The sequence below is a fragment of the Peromyscus maniculatus genome, chromosome 3, assembly GCF_049852395.1.
Source record: "Peromyscus maniculatus bairdii isolate BWxNUB_F1_BW_parent chromosome 3, HU_Pman_BW_mat_3.1, whole genome shotgun sequence".
Classification (NCBI taxonomy): Eukaryota; Metazoa; Chordata; class Mammalia; order Rodentia; family Cricetidae; genus Peromyscus; species Peromyscus maniculatus.
Window position 1 is genome coordinate 82137355 of NC_134854.1, and position 22014 is coordinate 82159368.

Sequence of the window (22014 nt, forward strand, 5' to 3'; positions counted from 1 at the left end):
GGGTACACCTGGAGGAACCTACATGTCAAGCAGTCTTCCTGGGTTTAAGCTTTATGTAGGAATTACATTCATCAATTATAAATGAAGTACCAGGAAATTATGGCCTCTGGAACAATCCTTGTATAACAAGATAGCTAGGGGGGCAGGTTTTCAAAGCTGAAATTGTTTTTTAAAAATAATTTTTAAAACTTAAATATTTAACATGCAAATATCTCCCATTTTGTTTTGGTGACCTTTCTAAATATTGGACAGATCGATATACTACATTCTACAATATAAAAATACAGATAATTTTGCATTTCCTACTTTTGCAAAGGATTCATAAGAATAGCTTGTCTTGCTTGCCAAGAGATTACCTCTACAAGTGTTTTCCAATTTCTATCACAGGGCAATGGTCACCATCATATCATTGCTGCAGAGAGGTGAGGAACATGGAGAGCACTAGTGTTGCACATATACTGATTCACTAAGAAAATTAAGACATAGCTCCAGAAAGGTGGCTGCCACCAACAAAAATGAAGATGTCAAAGAGGCATTTGAGTAACTTCACAGCAAATAATCCTGTAAGAACAAACAGAGCTCACTGAGGCCTTCAAACCAGTGTTATTGGAACTCAAACACACAGGAAGGACTGCTTTCCAAATATGATAAATAAAAATAAGTTTAAAATGTTGGACAATCATCAAAAGTCCAATGACTGTTTTTTACAGAAATAGAAAAAAGTTTCCAAATCTGTGTGGAACCACAGACTCCAAATATCCAGAGCAATTCTGAGTAGAAGAATTGTGCTATAGGAATCATAGAGCCTGCTTAAATTATCCTTTAAGGTGTAGAAGAGCCATTATGGCAATGTCACAAAAACAGGCATGTTGATCAATGAATAAAGAACCCAGAAATATACCCACTAGCCACAGCTGACTGGTTCCTAAAAATGAACCAAAAACATCTCATAGTATGTGGAGTGGCTGCAAAATTGGATGTCCACATCTAAAAATATTGGGAGCACAAAGGTCCTTGTGCCCACAGATCACTAGAGAAACAAGGAATGTTAATCATACAGAGTTGCCACCTCAAAGGAAGAAATGAATACCTGTTTTCGACCCAGAAGGTTGGGAGTGGTTGCTGCTAATGACCTGGTGACCTTGGCTATGTGTAGAGCCAGACCTCACAACTCCCCCACCCCCTGAATATTTATCAGACTTTTGTTTCTAGACCTTTACTTTAGCCTTGTTTCTCAGTCAAAAGAACCCATTCTTAGGGGGAAGGTCACATGTACATTATAGCCTGCTGACCTCTATGCTATTTTGGTTAGAGACCACACCAGATCAAAGACCCTTACACTATCGAATCTGTCTTCATAGTCACATGTACTTTGAGTTGAGTTTCAATACAATTATGGCTCCTTATGCACAGGGGATTGTATTACACCCAGAAACTTTTTTCCAAATTGTGCTGTGTTTAAATATGTTTACAATAAGCTGTCTGGTGTCAAACACTCTAGAAGTTTCAACCAGCACTGTCTGAGATGGGCTGAACTGAGTTTTCCTTTGTGTTTCTCCGGGTTAGTTTCTCTACAAGCCACTATGCTTCAGGTGCCCCTATCATCTTTCACAAACATCAATTCAAACTATATTAAGAAAACCCTTTTTGTCATTATTATTATTATTATTATTATTATTAATTTTTATAATTTAATTTTACATATCAGCCACAGTTTCCCTTGTCCTCCCTCCTCCCGACCCCCGCCACCACCCTCCCCCAAATCCACCCCCCATTCCCATCTCCTCCAGGGCAACGATTCCCCTGGGGATTCAGCTCAGCCTGGTAGATTCAGTCGAGGCAGGTCCAGTCCCCTCCTCCCTTCACCCAGCCTGAGCGAAGTGTCCCAGCATAGGCCCCAGGCTCCAAAAAGGCAGCTCATGCACTAAGGACAGGTCCCAGTCCCACAGCCTGGGGGCCTCCCAAACAGTTCAAGCTAATGTTTGATCTGAAACTTTAAAACTATTGAGCAAACACTTGAGGCTATAGACTCAGATAGTGGGTTTCTAAATAGGACTCTGGTAGCTCAGGAGATAATGGCAAAAGTCAAGAGGTTGGGATATATGGAATCAAAAAAACTGCACGTTGGAGGAAGCAGAGTAACAAGAGTGAAGAGAGCAGCCAGAACGGGAGGAAACCTCTGCCAGCTAGTCATCTGGCACAGAATTGATTAATATGTGTCATAATTAGTAATGACACAAAAGGCATTACTATCAGAATATAGGAAACACATAAAATGTAAACACTTAAAATCCAAAAAAACTCACTTGATAACTGGACAAAAATGTAATCTCTCCTCAAAAGAGAAGTACAAATAAATGACCAACATGGATGTGCAAAACGCTCAATATTTTTGAGTTTCAAAAGTCATAATCTCAAGCAATGAGAATGGCTGCCACCAAGAAAACAAAAGTCATCAATTTCAGAATCTACACACTTATTGAGAGTGCAAATTAGTCCAGCTACTATGGAAATAAGTACAGAAAATTCTCAAAAGACTGAAGATAAAACTATCACAAGGTCCTGTTCTGCCAGTCTGAAAGGAATCAGAGTCAATATGCTACAGAGGATGTGTACCTGCACATCCATGTTTATAGCATTGTTCATAGCAACCAAGCTTAGGAATCAGCCTAGCTGTTTATCAGGTAGCAAATGTGAAGGGGGGTGTATAAACATGGAGGATGCTTCATAACAAATGTGGAATGATGCCATGTGCAGGAAATTGGACAGAACTGCAGGTCATCATGCCAAACCAAGAAGTACAGCTTCAGAAGACTAGCATTGCACACTTTCTCTCATATGTGGACTATAGATTTTTAAAAAGATATGATGTTAGACATATTCTATCAGTAGCTATTTAACAGTGGGAGAGATCAGCGGGCTGGATTGGGGTCATGATGGATGAAAGAGAGAGGAATATGTTCAAAGAACATATTCACATGTGAATAGGTCATGATGAAATCCATTGTCATTTTTCTTTTTCACAATTAATGTACATAAAAAGTGTCAGGGAAAGGGATTAGAAAACAAGAATTTAATCTAAAATGAATTTTTTTATTCATTTAACCAACTAGGACCTTATACAAGGGAAAAAATAAATATACTACCTAGTTTGTGAGCTGTATAATTATTTATAATTGTTTTATCATTCAGGCTCAAAACATTTAAAAGACAGAAGTGATCATTTAGAAAATTCTGTACTTGGCACTATTTCCAATTAATATTGGGTATTGAATATGGGTCCTCTAGACTCACAGCAAATACCTTTAACCACTGAGCCATCTTTCAACCCTAGAATTATTTTTCCAATGCCCATGTGAGGATTGGCAATAGGTACATCAAAGACCTATGATATGTACTGTTCTAATGGATGATGGGTAATTTCTGGATTTACTATACCAAACTCAGTTATATACAGCCTGCCTATAACTCCCAGGGGATTTGTCATCCAGCAAGAAAAACAGGTTCTCTTCAAGAGGAAAGATGAAAGAAAACTCCACAGAGAGAATGACATTTGGAAGGGATGTAAGGCATTAAACAAATATTCCACAGCATAAACAAATGTAACACATATTCAACTAATATTCCACAACTATTTTAGGCTCTTAACTCTTAAGGGGAGAATACTGGAAAGTAAGTTGTGTGTTAGCAGGCACTGAGTTCATTGAGAATAGACTCCTTCCTCATAATCAGCAGTTTTTAAAACCCCAGATTACTAGGCTCTTGATTACCTTGTCAAAAGAATAGAATCTAAATCATATCTCTGGCCTGGGTAGGTTCTGAACATCATGGAAGTTCATGAATAGATAACTGTCTAAACCTTGTAAGATTATTATCTGGCCAAAGGCTTGTTGACAAATAGCAAGGATAAACTCTTGTCTCCTCCTTCTGGATGGACATGGAAATACCCTTGAAGAGAAGCTGTCTGCTCTAGAGAATTTAGAATTTAGTATAAATCCTGCCTAAAATGTAGGCTGTCTCCACTCTCCAAAATGCACTATATTTCTATACCACAAAGAAAAACACATAAAGGAAGTAGCCAGTTAAATACAGTCTATGAACAGCCCACCCAAAAGGTGTTCCAATTTCTCTACATACCAATGATATTCTGAAAGGAAAGGCAGAGATTTAAGATCCTTAATCTAATGTAATGTGTGGACTTTATTTATATAGTGATTCAAATATACCAGTACTAAAACCAGTTGAAAGACCACATGAGAAATTTTAAGTATGAGCGAGGTATAAAGTGATATTGTAGTATTAAATGAGATAATATAATAAACTTATGGAATTATTAAAATATTTATCTATTATAGATGCATACCTGATAAAAACGTCTCTTTATGTTTTAAAATACTCCAGGAAGCACTGTACACAGACACATAGAACAACATTAGCACAGTGATATGTATTCAAGCTGTACTGTAAAACATTCATCAACATTATTCCTTTTAATTTTGGAAATTTACACAATAGAAAGCCAGGGATGAACATAATAAATAAAAGGGCTCCCAATCCAAAAAAAAAAAAAAAAATGAAAGCATGTAAGGGATGAGTTGAAATTCAGTTTGCTATATAGGTAGATAAAAGAAGGAAAAGAGGAGGGAACCATTCCCACGGGAGGTAAGGCTCAGGGGCTTTATGAATGCTGAGAGGGAACTCAGAGGAGTGCTAGAATCCTGAAAGTGAGGTCGGCCTGACCTGTAGGCAGGGGACAAACTGTCATTAGTAGAGAAGCTAATTCTCTAAGTATTCTCTCTCTCTCTCTCTCTCTCTCTCCCTCTCTCTCTCTCTCTCTCTCTCTCTCTCGTGTGTGTGTGTGTGTGTGTGTGTGTGTGTGTGTGTGTGTGTGTGTGTGTGTGTGTATGTTTTATAACTTACAGAGTCTAATTTGCACTGCGCATATACTTATGGGAAGGGATTGGAGTCATTCACTGGAACATGATTGACTTACCAGAGGTTACACCATTAAAGAAAATTTACTTTCCTCCTTGTCCTGTAATGTATAGTGCCTTCAGCAATAGAGTCTTATCACCAAGTTATAGGGGGCTACCAAAGTAATGGCAATAGTCTGTACTGATTTATTGGTCTGTAGGATACCCTGGTAAGCAGTCTTGGAGAAGATATTCTATGCCTTGCCCAGGACTTTACATTTGGCAACTTGTGGCTTCTGGGTGTTTTGTCATTTGTTTAGGGTAACTCCAGTTAAACTTTCTCATATGAATGAAATACACATATATGAAGCAAAATTAGTTGGGTTTAGCCTGGCTTTGTCTAACGTTCTAGTATTAGTTACCTCTCTCTCTATCCCTTCATCTACTTTCCTCGGTCATCCCTTTGCCCACTTGAACCTCCCTCACCATTATTCACCTTTCTCCCCTTATGTCACCTGTGTTCTACACCACCCCCCTCCTTGCCTAAGGTATGTCTTCTCCCTCCCTCCAGTGGTCCTTTCTTCTTTCCTGGCTTCTACAGGGACTCTAAGTCAAACACTCAGCTCTAAAGGCTCATGATAGACTCCACATGAAAGCAAGAAAATGTGACATTTGTCTTTCTGGACCTTAGTTGCCTCAGGCAGTTCCATCCTTTCCTTTACAAATTTACTTTTCTTTACAGCTGAATAGTATATAGGAACATTTTTGTTATCCATCATTGATCAGTTGATGGACACCTAGGATCATTCTTAGTTTGAAAGACTTAAGTCCAAGCCCTTCTTACTTTTATGGTTTGGAATGAAAAGTCAGCAGTTGTTCTTATGTACTTACTGTTTTATGTCACTTGACTCTTCTCTTTTGCAGATTGCAGTACTCTTTCCTTGTTTTATATAGTTACTGTTTTAATTATAATATGATCTAGTAATTTATTTTCTGACCCTGTCTGCTTGGTGTTTTATATGTCTCCTATATCTGGCTTCTGTTTTCTTAGATTTGGGAAATTATCTTTTACAGTTTTATTAAAATATTTTCTATGTCATTACATCAAATTCTCTCCTCCTAGACCTGTATTGGTAGGTTGAGCCTATACAACATGTCCCAAAGTATGGTGATATTTTATTTGTGGCCTAACAAATAAAATAATAATAAAGCCTGCCTGGGAATCAGAGGGAAATCCAGCCACTATATTAAACATAGAGGTCTCGAGGCCAGCCTGGGCTACCAAGTGAGTTCCAGGAAAGGCACAAAGCTACACAAGAGAAACCCTGTCTCAAAAAAAACAAACAAACAAACAAACAAAATAAACCATAGAGGTCAAGCAATGGTAGCACACACCTTTAATCCTAGCATTCAGAAGGCAGAGATACATTTGGATCTCTGTGAGTTCAAGGCCACACTGGGAGCAGAGCCAGGTGTGGTGGCACACACCTTTAATCCCAGCACTAGTTAACCATAGAAGTCTGGAGGTCTGTATAGACAGACAGGAAGTGATGGAGCTGGGCAGAAAGAAGAAGTGATGTAGCTAGGTGGAGAGAAGAAGTAAGATGGCAAGGCACAGAAAGGTTTACAGGTGTGAGTATACAGGAAGTAGCTCTCTTTGGGGCTGAGGATTTCTAATTGGTAAGAACTCGTGGTTGTGGCTTGTTCTATCCCTCTGATCTTTCAGCTTTCACCCTAATACCTTGCTCTGGAATTTTTATTAATAACACCATTTAGCAATTCATGTTACATCAAAGTTCTTGAATTTTATCTTGATACATTTTAAAAGTGTATAATTGGCCTTGATTAAATGATCCATTTCCTCTATATTGTCTTCATGATATTCTTTTTATTGTGTAATATTTTATTAAATAATATTACATAGTCATTTACTGATTATTTTGGAATTTCATATCCTGCACCCCAATCACACCCACCTCCCAGTTCTTCCATGTCTGCCCTCCCTTGTGACCTCCCCCACAAAAGAAGAAGTAAAAGAAGGATAAGAAGAAGGAGGAAGAGGGGAAAGGGAAGAAGAAGAAGAAGAAGAAGAAGAAGAAGAAGAAGAAGAAGAAGAAGAAGAAGAAGAAGAAGAAGAAGAAGAAGAAGAAAGTCCAATTTATTTTGTCTACATATTCACTGGAGCATAGTCAAACTCCCAGTAGCCAGCTCCTTTAAAAAAAAGTCATTCCCCACCCACACCTGTAGCTGGAGTTTTCCTGCCTGGCCCACAGTCAGGATAAATCTCTGTCACCCGCCAGTCCCACAGCCGCTCAGACCCAACCAAGTAAACACAGAGACTTATATTGCTTACAAACAGTATGGCCGTGGCAGGCTTCTTGCTAACTGTTCTTTTATCTTAAATTAACCATTTCCATAAATCTATACCTTGCCACGTGGCTGGTGGCTTACCGGCATCTTCACATGCTGCTGGTCATGGCGGCGGCTGGCGGTGTCTCTCCGCCTCAGCCTTCCGCTTCCCAGAATTCTCCTCTCTCCTTGTCCCACCTACTTCCTGCCTGGCCACTGGCCAATCAGTGTTTTATTTATTGACCAGTCAGAGCAATTTGACATACAGACCGTCCCACAGCACTTCCCCTTTCTTTTTTTTTTAAAAGGAAGGTTTTAACTTTTACACATCTCCAAAGTCAGCTTGGTATATTTGGGAATTTGGGCGTAGCTTCTCTTACTACTTCCTGCTGGAGGGGGGCGCTGTATCTTATGGGGACACAAAGAAAATTTTAGGATCATGGAGTAGTCCGTGACTTGAAACGATTCTGGATGTTGGATCATCTGGGCCATGGTGTCATCGGAGACCTTTCAGGTGGTCTTGGCTGGTCAAACCTGATGTTTCTTAATCTGGAACAAATCCATAGCCTCTGGCTTTCTGTGGAAACAAAAGCAGAGCCTCCTTTCCAAATCAACATATCCTTACATCCAAATTTTGAAGTTAAGGTACCTTTAAAATACACATTTTGGCATAACTCAACAGCTTTTGCAATCAAATGTTTTTCTTCAGTTACGAATATCAAAGAGAACATAATCCAGATTCTCTGTGTGGTAGCCATCTTTATGTGGCTTATGTTTTATATTACCTTGAGCCTATTGCTTTAAACTGCAGCCTTTTAAGCCTGAAATGGCGCTGTGGCTGCTGGCTCCTCCCACTTCAGCTTCCCAACATGGTGGTGGTACGTTTTCCGCCAGCTCTGGGAGCCATCGTGGGGTCTGTGCTTTTATCCAAGCAGCGTGTAGCCCAGAAACCTCTTTTTGTTTTGTACTAGCAAAGGCTAAATCCACCACACAGCTTAATGTGCCACTTGCAGAGGCCTCATTCCCGCCATACTGCAGATCAAGCTCGCACGCTAGGAACCCGCCAGTAGCTCAAACCGGCAAGCTGCTGCTCATTTGAGAGAGACAATTAGGAAGCTGTTTGCCATCAATTGTGAATAGCTACACTTCAGCATCCTTGTTGAAATTTTAAGATTTCTTTTCATGCAGCATGGGCTGTAGCCACAGTGGCTCCATGTTGTAGGCCAGACAGCTGGGGCTACTGCCAACTTTATTTGTTGTTGTCTTCATGATATTCTACCTTCTACATAAGGATTCCTATATTTGGGGTTTCTGCTGAGCTTTTTGTAGACTGACTTTTTTTTCATTTCCATAACAATTTCCATTTGGGATTTCTTTAGTATTTCTGTCTTTAATAAATTCTTTTTCCTTATTGTAAATTGACTCCTATATTTTATTCAGCTGTCCATTCATGTTTTCCTGGAAAAGACGTGAGTCTTCTCTTGGTTGTTCTACTATATTTAGAGACATTCATTTGAATTCTGAATCTGAAATTTCATCTAAGTAATTTGAATTTAGGTTCATTACTATGGGATTGACAGCTTGTGGGTGAGAAAAGTTGTCTTGGTTTATCATGTTACTTGGGGTTTGTTCCTGTCTGAGTTTAGGTCATTAGTTAAGACTTGTTACTTTTGTTCTTTTAATTCAGGTTGCTTGTCATTTTCTGGTGAGTGTATTTGCTCTATTCAGGGGAGGCTAGGCTCTAGTAAAGTGGTGGTGATAATTTCAACTGTTAGACTGGTGTTCTAGGCATGAGGTTCTATCTGCAGTCTACCCCTATGGGCTGAATGCTATCTGAAGAAAGAGTTTCTATCCAGTATGTAACCACTTTGATAGTATAGTATCAATTAAAAAGTAGAGACTTTCTATGTTCTGATTGGTTTCGGGAGTAATGGGACCTTAAGAACAGTGTGTATGGGTATTAGATTGTTAGATTGAAAGTAGAGAGGAGGGACATATATAAGTGTGAATAATTAAAGCAAAGGGAAAAATGAGTGGATATGTAAAGGTTCTGTGCTGTGGAATAATCCTTTCGCACACTGTAAATATATATTACTCTCACTGGTTAAAAAAAAGCTGATAGGCTGATAGCCAAGCAGTAAGTATAGGTGGGACAGTCAGACACAGAGAACTCTAGGTGAAAAAAAGGTGGACTCAGGGAAGATACCAGCCAGCTGCCAAGGGAGTAGGCTATGTGCAAAATGAGGTAACAAGCTGTGAGCCATGTGGCAGAAGGTAATAAGAAATATGGGTTAATTTAAGTGTAAAAGTTAGCTAGTCAGGTGGCGGTGGTGAATGCCTTTAATCCTAGCACTTGGGAGGAAGAGCCAGGTGGATCTCTGTGAGTTCGAGGCCAGCCTGGTCTACAGAGCAAGATTCAGTACAGGTACCAAAACTGCACAGTGAAACCCTGTCTCAAACAAAAAAACAAAACAAAAAATTATCTAGTAACAAGCCTGAGCTACCGACTGAGCATTTATAAGTAATATTAAGCCTCTGAGTGATTATTTGAGGGCAGCTGAAGGACAGAAAAATGTGCAACTACAAATGGCACCCAGTGTGTTGTAGCTAGTGTTTTCCTGGTCCTGCCTGGCCCCAGAGTCAGGACAAATCTCTCCACCCGCCAGTCCCGCAGTTGCTCAAACCCAACCAAGTAAACACACAGAGACTTATATTTCTTATAAACTGTATGGCTGTGGCAGGCTTCTTGTTATCTAGTCCTTCTATCTTAAATTAACCCATATCTATTAGTCTATAAGTTGCCACGTGGCTCGTGGCTTACAGGTATCTTAACATCTGATGGTGGCAGCTGGCAGTGTCTCTCTGCCTCAGCCTTCCACTTTCCAGAATTCTCTTCTCTCCTTGTCCTGCCTATACTTCCTGCCTGGCTACTGGCCAATCAGTGCTTTGTTTATTAACCAATCAGAGCAACACATTTAACGTACAGAACATCCCACAGCAATGTGTGGCTGAAATTTCCTTATAACCCCCCCCCAAGAAAGCTTTTAAAATGGTTCTAAACACAAAAATGAAGTCAGAGTATCATGCCTGCTACAGCAGAGACAAGATGGAACTGGCCACCAGCCATCACCAGCTAAGCAGCTCGTCAGGTTCCCACAGCCTCTCACATGGGCCACAGTACAGAGAGGCTTCTCCCAGCTGCTGTGTGTAGGCTTATGCTATTAGCACATGGTAGGTTTAGGGTTTTTGCTCATACAAACAGAAAAGGTCACAGATATGCAATAAAGACAGATACAATTAAAAAAAAACTCTAAGTGGTTCACAGTGTGTTTAAAATTGCACATGGGCTTGGAAGACAAAGAGAAAGGGTATAAAAAATAGTTTTAAAATAATAAGATAAAGTCTTTAGAGAGAGAGTAATGTAATATAATAAAAAATTAAATAAATAAATACAAATTTTAAAAAAGTAAAGATAAAAAATACACAAAGAGTCTGGATGTTGTATATTATTTTTTTCTTTCTTTTTTTTTTTTTTGGCTGTTAGGGCATACTGAATTGTGAGGACTGCTAGATTAAAGCAACCTATATATTTTAAAAATGTCATGACTTCAAAATTTAAGTCAAAAGATATGTTACTTTGGGTAAGAGGATTTTTCTTTTAATTCCACAGGAAATAAAAGGCTGTGAGATTCATTCAAAGTTAAAGATGATCAAGTTTGCTCAAAAAAAACACCCTAAAAATGCTGGCTGCAGACATAAAAAAATAAACCTAAAAGAACTACAAGACGTATGATGCATAATTTACTGCTCAAACATAAAACAACAACAAAAAAATCTTTAATATACTTGTATACACCTCATATTCCATACTTGTATATTACCTTTAAAAAATTTTGCATTTTCAGAGGAAGGGGACCAAACACCAATGAAAATGGATGGCCTATGTAATCCAGCATTTCAAAATGCCTCTACCACAATCTCCTCAAAATTCTGCATTTAGAACAGTTTCAAGGCTGCTTACTAAGATGATCTAGTCTCACAGATTACTCCCATCAGAACTTGACCATATGCTGAATTTTCTCAAAGTTGCCTAAAGATTTCCTTTGCCCCCAATCAACAGAAAGTAGTCTAGAAAACTATACCCACACAGCCCCCCAAAATGAGTTATGGGTATTTATTGCCATTTTAGGGGGATTAGTTATAAATTGTTATGGATAGTGTTCAGAAAAAAAAAGCTAAACAAGGAGGATTAGATTCAAGGATCTCTTACTGAAAAGTAAAAGGGAGGATAAAGAAATGATGGGATGAAAGGGTAGATTATTGAATCTATTTTAATTCATAAACAATTATTAATCTTATATATTTTACATCGGTATGGATTTTGCTTTATAGATACAAATCTAAAGTTAATTTTGTATACTATATATAATATTTCTACTTTTTAAGGTATTATATTTATACAGCTCATTTTAAAATGTAATGTATAATTAAAAGTACAAATTAATAGTCATCTATAATAGTCAAACTTTTAGTCATGTTAGGTATGTTTTCAAGGTCACACACAGATATATTTAGATAAATAAATGATTTTCAAACACTTCAAAGACATAAAGAATATGGCATTTAATACATTAAACAACCTAAGGCTTTTCATCATGGTGAGGTATATCTGCTCCTGGCAGTAACAATCTACTTCAAAGAGGATGATAGATATTGAAGAAACTCCATATGGAATTTGTTTTCTTTATGGAAAAGCTAGCTATGTGGAGAAAGAAACTACCCTTGCTTCAATTGCTGATAGTGACTGTCCAAAATGGACCAGCAAGATACAAAAGAAAATGACTACAAAACTTTGCCAAGATAAAGTAGGACAGTCCTTCAAAATTTCTTGCTTCTGAGAAAAGTCTGTCAGATATGCTAGGTCTGTAGACCAGAGTTGAATTCCCCAACATTACAGAGGAACTTTGGGTGACTGATCAGGCAGTTTGATGTCCCTGTCATTAGGTAATATTTCATCTTTCTGGGGTCTTTGATGGAGTTAAAGACTAAATAGTTAAACTTATAATTTTCTTAGTTATGATAGAAAGCAATTAGGTGTAAAACTTTAGACTCACAAAGATAAGGTAGATAATAAAATATTTTCTACAATTTTGTCAAATACAAATGAACTAGAAACTATAACCATAATTCCTGCTTAATAACTTTTTATTTCATATATGTAGTCTTACTATATTTAAAAAAAACCTTTTTCTAATTAAAAAATTAGAAAAAGGGGGAATTGCTATGGAATAATCCTTCTGTGTACTGTAAATATGCACTACTCTCATTGGTTAATAAAAAGCTGATAGGCTGATAGCCAGACAGGAATTATAACTGGCACAGCCAGACACCAAAGACTCTCAGAAGAAAAGAAGAGTCAGAGGAGATGCCAGACAGCCATTGAGGGAGAAGGAAGTATAGAAAATGAGGTAATAAGCCATGAGGCACATGGCAGAGGTTAGTTAGAAATATGGGTTAATTTAAGTGTAAGAAATAGCTAGTAACAAGTCTGAGCATTTATAAGTAATATTAAGCCTGTGAATGATTATTTGAGAGTGGCTGCAGGACAGAAAAACGTCCTACTACAATTCTGGTCAGTGGCAGATTAAAAGGGGGAGTAAAGATATGTACCAAGATATGATAAGTAAGCCAGATCAGCCTCTGGACTGTGGGATATATAACAGTAAGATAGATGGCTACTGGAAAAAAGAGAAAGTAAAACAGAAAGAAAGAAGAGATAAACCATAGAAATATAGATTGATTGATAGATAGATAGATAGATAGATAGATAGATAGATAGATAGACAGACAGACAGATAGATAGATAGATAATAGATAGATATAGAGATGATAGATTATAGATAGAGATAGATGATAGATTAGGTAGGTAGGTAGGTAGATGATAGATAGATAGATAGATAGATAGATAGATAGATAGATAGATAGATAGATAGATTGACAGATGATAGACAAAAAGAAAGATTGACAGATGACAGATGATAGATAGATAGATGGATAGATAAAGAGAAAGATTGGCAGATGATAGATAGACAGATAATAGATAATAGGTAGATAGATAGATAAATAGAGAGAGAGAGAAAGATGATGATGATGATAGATAGATAGATAGATAGATAGATAGATAGATAGATAGATAGATAGATAGATAGATAGATAAGGTGGGACATTTACCTAGTGTATGGTATAGATAAGCAGCAGTTGAAAGCAGGAGGATGGAGCTGGTGGCAGTGGGAGCTAGGTGATATATCATGTAATAGAATCACAAGCCTAATGTTACTTTTGTATCTTTGGTCTCTTTGGAAGATTCACTGCTTTTTCCTCTAGCTGTGCTCCTTGTTGATTTTGTTTTTAATGGTGTGGTCTCATTATTCTCTTGTAGACTCCCAGCTCCTACTGTGTGTGGAGTTTTCTTGACTCTGCTCTGGGGGCTCTGGATAACTGAGGCAAACTCTTTCCTGCTGCAGTTACTGTATTCCCAAACGAAACTGAGCTTCAATATCTCCTCCTAGTTTATTCTGCGATGCTTTAGTAAAGTTCTAGGGCAAACTCTACCTTTTGCTGCTAGAACAAAATCTATAGTGATACTGTGGTTCTGTTTGTCAAGGTAAGGTAGCAATACCTGTCTCTCTGCTTCCATTGTAAAACTTTCCAGACTTTATTTTCTGTATAACTTAAAAACTGGAGATTCAGTTTCATGATTTATTATGTTCAGTTCCTAGTTCCTCCATGGTTGCTCAGAACCATTCATACATGTACCTCCAGTTCCAGAGAATCTGTTACAATCTTCCAAGCTCTGTGGACACTAGGTATGCACATAGTGCAGTTATATGCATGTAGGAAAAGCATTCATACACATATAATAAAAATAATAAATCTAAAAAATATAAAAGTAGTGCTTTATTTTTAAATTTATTGTCAGGCAAGTTCACAGGACAAGAACACAAAGCAGCCATCTTTTGTATTCTCTCTCTCTCTCTCTCTCTCTCTCTCTCTCTCTCTCTCTCTCTCTCTCTCTCTCACTTTCTCCCTCCCTCCCTTTCTTCTTGCCTTCCTTCCTTCCCTCTCTCCCTCCCTTCCTTCCTTTAGTTCTTTTTTTTTTCATTTTTGAAAAAATATCACAGGAACAATCTCTAGCGGACTACAGTTCTTCCCTTCATTTTAATTCTCTTGAGTTAGGCCTCCACAGTCCTTTTGTCCTAGTCTAGTAGAATGGCGCACTATACTCTGCTTCAGCATTCACCTACTTTTCTAGTCCAGAGTTCCTAGGAATTCCACAATCTTTCCAAAAGCAACATGGTCCAGTTTCTTTGTAACAACAATTCTACTATTTTCTTTTAGTGGTTACTTTAGTCTTGCTGTGGTAAAATACTATGACCATAGCAACTTATAAATGGAAGAGCTTGTTTTGGTTTATGGTTCCAGAAAGATAAGAGTCCACCAGGACAAGGAGGAGCGGCAGCAGACAGTTATGGAGGCAACAGTCAAAAATTGTGACAATAGAAGGAGGAAGCTGAGCAATGACATTTTTAACTGCAAACATAGAGCAGAGAGAGGAAACTGAAAGTAGGGTGAGATTATAAAATAGGTCCTCTGCAAGGCCAACAAGTCCTCTTACTTGCTAAGCCAGCTCTCCATCCCTTGGACTAATTTGTCTACTAGAGTAGATTTTAAAACTTCATAATATTGAGTCAGTGACATGCTTATTATTTAAAATGCTTATGCAGATCTATAATAAAAAATAGTAGGTAGGTCAAAAAAAAAAACAATGTACAGTTTGAAGACTAAGAGAGAACTAGAAAAAGTGATGTTATAGCCAAAGCACATGCTGGAAGAGAGGTTCTACATGTTAAGGCGATGAGCACTGTTAAGGAGAGGCCTGCTATGAGAGGCCTGAAACAAAGGGAAGGGTGCTCGCAAGGTAGGGCAAGACCCTACCCAGCTAAGCCTCCAACTTGTGAAAGGAAAATGCATGAAGAGATTTTGCTCCTAAAAAATTGCAGCTGCAAACCAAAACTGATGCTAACGTGGCTCAAGGGGCAAAAGTCCATCCCTCGCTGACTGCCAAATTTGGCAGTACAGAAATGTAGTGCTGGCTTTAGAAGCATGAACTATGCACAACTGAAAGTGTCATGCGTTCTTCTTCCACGGTTTCAGAGTTGCTGAGACCAGGCTGTGAGTCTAGAGGAGTGGGCTACCCTTTATTATTATACTCCATCACTAACTTCTGCTTTGTTCTCTGTATCTTTACAGCTTAAAATTATTTATCTACTCACACACATGTGGTTTGTAAGAGAAGCCTAGGACCATTTACTATCCATCACTGGATGTTGACAGCCATAGCACATATTCTCTTTAAGTATTTACTACATGAACAAACATATTAAACAATGATAATCCTGTGCCTTTCCAAAATAAAGTCAGATCTCCAGAGCCATGGATTCTGCTTCAGATATTATACTATTGGATTCAACAACAGAGTGAAATACTAAGAAGAAAATTGTGCAAATGTACTGAAAACATACCAGAAGATTTGTTTTACTCATAATTTTTGCCTAAAGTGCAGTATAGCAACTATTTATGGTATATTAAATATAGTAAGTCAACTAAACATTGTTATACGGGAGGATATGTTTAGGTTATAGGCAAAATGTACACAAGTTTTTATGGGATTCAGCATAAGGATCTTTGGTATCCATAGTAGTTCTGGAACAAGCCCTCACAAATACTCATAATATACTTCTCTTTATTTCTTCATGTGTTGCTTGAATCATTTACTTATTTTTTGTCTTACCTGGTTGTAAAAAGAATTTGAAGATATTAGTGATGTTAGAGTTAACAGAACAAAAGAAAATGATTGAAAATAAATAAAATGTGGCCGGAGAGGTAGCTCAGTAGTTTAGAGCACTGGCTACTTTTCCTGAAGACCCAGCACACATGGTGGGTATCTGTAACTGAATGTCTTCAGCTCTGTGAGTATGGTTATCTTTTCTAGCATCCCTAAGCATCAGGCATGCATATGGTTTTTTATATAATACAGGCAAACATACAGGCATAAGGTCCATAAACTTAAAAAAAATAATGAAAAATAAGTTTAAAAAGAGTGTCAAGGATAAACTAGAAATATTAAATAAATCCAATTAGGTGAAACAGTATGTGTACATTTTTAGAAATAATACTCATAATCAGTAATAGATTATAAAATGTGACTCATGGTTCACATAACTAGAAATATATTTTTATACATATAAGCAATACTAAAAGTTATATTTTGCAATTTGGCACTCCATGTGTATATATTCTATATCTTACAGTTCTGGCTGTGCCAATTATTCGAGGACTAGAGTTTGCAGATCAGTAGTGTGGAGGGAAGGTGGTTGACTGCATTATGCAGACAGGGACAATCAAACCTAGAAGGAAGAACTCAACACTGAAAATAGTGTCAGGCTTTCTGAAGATAGACAGGCTTACTGTCCCAGTTCATGACCTCTTTAGGGGGGGTCAAATGACTCTTTCACATGGGGTATCCCAAGACCATCAGAAAACACAGATAATTACATTATGAATTGTAACGTTAACCAAATTAGTTATGAAGTAGCAATGAAAGTAATTTTATCGTTTCAGTCACCATGACATGGGGAACTGTATTAAAGGGCCATAGCCTTAGGAAGGTTGAAAACCACTGTCTATGGAAAGGTGGGTTATTTATATTACTTATCTAATGCTTTGATCAAACACCATGGTTAAGACAACTTATTAAAGAAAGTGTTTAATGGGGGGTCATGGTTCAGGGGGGTTAAAGTCTGAGGCCATCATGGTGGGGAGCATGACAAAAGGCAGGCAGGCATGGCACTATAGCAATAGCTGAGAGTTACATCTTGATCTACAAGTATGAGGCGGAGAGACCTACCTGACAATGGCTTGGGATTTTAAGATCTAAGCCTGCCCTCTGTCACATAACTTCTCCAACAACGCGATGCCCCCTAGTCCTTTCCAAACAGTTACACCAACTAGAGACTAAATGTCAAATATATGAGCCTAAGGGGTCCATTATCTTTTAAATCACTGTATAGGTACAAGGTCCTGGAAAAGAAGCTACTTAGTTTAGAGAAAGCCTTCCTCTGTGCAGGGTATAGCCTTTGAGGAAACAAATGAGCTTTAATATCCAAATGAGAAAAATACAGACAAGTGTGATGATATATTCTTTATCTCAGTTCCAGTAGAAAGGTGACCAACAAAAGTATGGAGGACTGGGGTCGGACAGATAGATCAGTCAGTACAGTGCTTGTCTCATACACATGAAGAACTTAAATTTTGTCCCAAGAATCCACAAAAAATACTGGAAACAGAGGTACATGCTTACCTAAACTAGCAGCACCAGTGAGGCAGGGACAGGAAGAGCCCTGAGGTGTGTTTTTTTCTGACAATCTTCAGGTTTAGTGAGAGGTTTTTGTTTTTTTTGTTTTTTTTTTTTTTTTTTTTTTTCTCAAGGGAAGTGAATGGTGTTCCTGAGGATAATACCCGAGGTTCCTCTCTGGCTACGAAAGCATGTACATACATTTGCATGGGTGCTCATGTACACATGTTCACAAGCAAAGATGAAAGAATATGAGCAAACCTATAGGAAAAAATATGGAGGATTCTAATTGGCATCTGTGAACCTCCATTTCGTTAAGAGTAGTGTGAAGTTCAAAATAGATTCTCTCTTAGAGGGTTATTGAAATGATTACTAGCAGTGAGGTACTGTGAAGAAATAGTTTTAAAGAGTTCCTGAGGCATGGTGTTACTGCAAGCATTCCCACTAGGGTTCTTTTATTTGCAAACTTCAAAGTAGTATGGAGCCTTTGAGCCTCTTTCAAGTTGTGTACCTGAGGCTTTAACTTCAATGGGATTAGGGAAACCCATAATTTTGAAGAATTTGTTTTCAAGAAAATCCTAGCCTCTTTCTAAGCTTCACTTACTGCTTTTAAGGAAAAGTGAATGACATGTCCAGTTAGTTAGCTGAGATGCTGAGATGTATTGCAACTTCTTTTATTGTTTGATTAAAAAATAAAACTTGGGAGTTAAATATTAGTGAATAAACCTGAGAGATCCACCAAGTGACAGTGAAATGATCACCTCATCCTTTTCTCAACCTGCCCCAGTCAAAAAGGCTGTACATCTCTTTAGGGCTCTCCTTATTCCTTCCGTGTATCCCTCTATCTTCTTCTGAGGTGGCCAGAAAACTCTATGGTCCATTCCGGCCAGAGGAATGTGGACTCTCTCCTCCAATCTAGGGTCTGACTCCATTGGCAGTCTTGGAGGAAAACACAAACAAATCTCCCACAACATTTTCCTCTTTTTGTCTAATTAAAAAAAGTTTTAACTCTAACATAGTAAAGCTATATCCAATAAGAACAATTATCATGTGTTGTCTAAATAAAAATGAAATTAATTCCAACAAAATGAAACTATAAATGATAAGCAATTATTAAGTAAGAATAACATTCACAGTGTCCAGTCAATTTGTATTTGGCAAATTCAGAGAAAGTACTCCATCATCTATCCTTTCTTGGTGAGTCCAAAGTTTTATACTTAATTTACTTTCTACCATAACTAAGGAAATTTGTAACAATAACTATCTAGTATTTAACCCAATTAAAGACTTGAGAGGAATATAGCACTACCTGAGTAAACAGGAAGTGAACAGCAAGCAACTTTCAAAACTATAGAAATATCAGAAATAGCTGGTTGTCCCTGCAACACTGGGGCATCCATCTTCGGCTTACAGACCTAGAATTTATGACAGACATTTCTGTGAAGCAGGAATTTTGAGGGACTGTCCTATCTTCTCTTGGCCAAATTCAGCAATTGCCTTCTTTAGTGTCCTTTGGACAGCATATTGTTAGCATTGAAGGCAAGGTCAGTTTCTTTCCCCAGTGGCTAACTTTGCCACAAATGAAAGCAAACTCTATTTGGAGATACTTCAATGTCTATGATTTCATTTATTTATATATCTATGTATCTATCTATGTATCTATCTATGTATCTATCTATCTATCTATCTATCTATCTATCTATCTATCTATCTATCTATCTATCATCTATCTATCTATCTATCTTTCTATCTATCTATTGAAGTCAATTGGTGCTGCCAGGAGCAGCCATGTCTCACTGTTATGAAAAGTCTTATATTATTGAAACATTTTAAATGCCATATTCTGTAGGTCTCTGGAGTGTTTAAAGACCATCTATCTATTTAAAATATATCTCTGTTTCATCCTGAAAACATACCTAACATAACTACATGTTTGATTATTATAGACTATTAGTCTATCTTTATTATCCTTAAGAGCTTTCAAGGACTAGAACTTTATATTTAAAATGAGCTCTAAAGGAAAAATACCTTAAAAAAGAATAGAAACATACAGTATAACAAAAATAACCTTAAATTTATATTAATATACAAAAATATCTTAAGAGTAGAAACATATATATACAGTATAATATAAATAATGTTATATTCATATCAATATTCAAAGATCCATACCAATGTGAACTATTTGAGATTAGTTGTTGCTTTTTTAGTTTGGAAGTAGATTCAATAATCTACCCTTTTATCCCATCATTTCTATATACCCCTTTTTCTTTTCAGAACAAGATCCCCAAATATAATCTTTGCTTAGTTTCCTCCCTGATCAGGACTAATAACAACTTGTAACCACTCCCCTTAAATGATGGCAAACATCCACTGAGTGACAAAAACCATCCACCCCACCTACTGAGAATGTGGACATTGTGTTCTTAAAACTACTTCCTGTTGTCTGGGGATAATGGCATCTTTAGTAGACCCTGAAAGATTGACATAAAGATCAAGTCCTGGGAGAGCTAGCTGTTGTCCAGTCTCAGTGTGATAGGAAAGTGCAAGATTTATCTCAAGTTCCATTTGGAATAGTCTGTGATGCTGGGCCATCTTATCTAACCACCTTGAGATGGTCCAAAGCAGTTTGTAGTTCAAAGCTGATCTTTGGGTGGTGTTTTTCAGCTTATTGGCATTACCCAATCCAAGTGGAGTTGTCAGTGTGGGGACCCATCATCCATTTGAAGATTTCAAAGGTCACTTTTAGGAATGGTCATGTTTCACTGCAGAAAGCTTAAACATTTTAAATGCCATATGCAGCATATCTCAGAGAGGTTAAAGGACCACAATCTATTAAATATATCCAAGGTACACAAGCTTAATTCCCTACTACCTTCTACAGTCTCATGCCCAAAATCATGATCAGGAAGCTAGATAAAGCATGATTCTAGAATTAGTAAGTATTCCATTTGACAAGTAATATCATGACAAAAAGTTTATTGTTACATCTGCACATGTGTCTGCCAAACCCTCAATTTCAATGTCATTTACTGTTGCTGGAGGGCTTCTCTCCAGGTTCCCCAAGCCCCGCAGTCCTACAATCCACTTATAAAATAATCACTCAGACGCTTATATCACTTATAAACTGTATGGCCATGGCAGGCTTCTTGCTAACTTATCTTTTATCTTAAATTAACCCATTTTTATAAATCTATACCTTGCCACGTGGCTGGTGGCTTACCAGAGTCTTTACATGCTGTTTGTCCTGGCGGTGGCTGCAGTGTCTCCCTCCTCAGCCTTCTGATTCCCAGAATTCTCCTCTCTCCTTGTCCCACCTACTTCTTGCCTGGCAACCTACTTCCTGCCTGGTCACTAGCCATCAGTGTTTTATTTATATAAAGCAATGTCCACAGCAATTTACATGTATTTTTTGACTTTGGTATCTGACTAACTATAGCAGTTTGCCAAAGTGCTTTTTTTCTGGTCTCTTCTGAAAGTTTTGTTGTATCTACAGAAGTTTGTCTGTCTTGGTCATATCCAGGGCAGTGTGGTTTTTAGCAACATGTACTGATTTTAATTTCTCTGTAGATAAGTTTCTCTAATGATAGCAGGGGATGATTGAGCCAAACTTGTTCCAATAGCAAAGGGTTATCTTGCCTGTCCCTTGATGATTTGCATTCATTATTCTACTGCTGGCCTTTGCCACACTTTCTGCAAATTGGTCTGGGGCCTTCTGTTTGGATTATCTCTAGGATAAACATTGTTTCTAGAAACATGTTGCCTATAATCCCTTTTAAAACATCCTTATTTACCACAATTAAAATATCTGACAGTTTGATTTTTCTTAAAATTTCTAGAAATTACTTCTCCTGCCAAAGAGCATCATAACTGTGAGACACAATATCAGCTGTATTTTTCTTTCTTTCTTTCTTTCTTTCTTTCTTTCTTTCTTTCTTTCTTTCTTTCTTTCTTTCTTTCTTCCTTCCTTCCTTCCTTCCTTCCTTCCTTCCTTCCTTTCTTTCTTTCCTTCTTTCTTTCTTTCTTTTTTTTTTATTTCAAGACAGAGGTTCTCTGTGCTGTGTAGCTTTGTGCCTTTCCTGGATCTCACTCTGTAGACCAGGCTGGCCTCAAACTCACAAAGATCCACCTGGCTCTGCCTCCCGAGTGCTGGGATTAAAGGTGTGTGCCACCACCACCCTGCAATCAGCCATATTTCTAATCCATTCATTTATTGGTGTTAACCTTGCCTTTAAGGTCTAATCACCCTTTTGCATTTTATGTTAGCATTTTTTGTTTGTTTGTTTGTTTGTTTGACGAGACAGGGTTTCTCTGTGTAGTTTTGATGCCTTTCCTGGA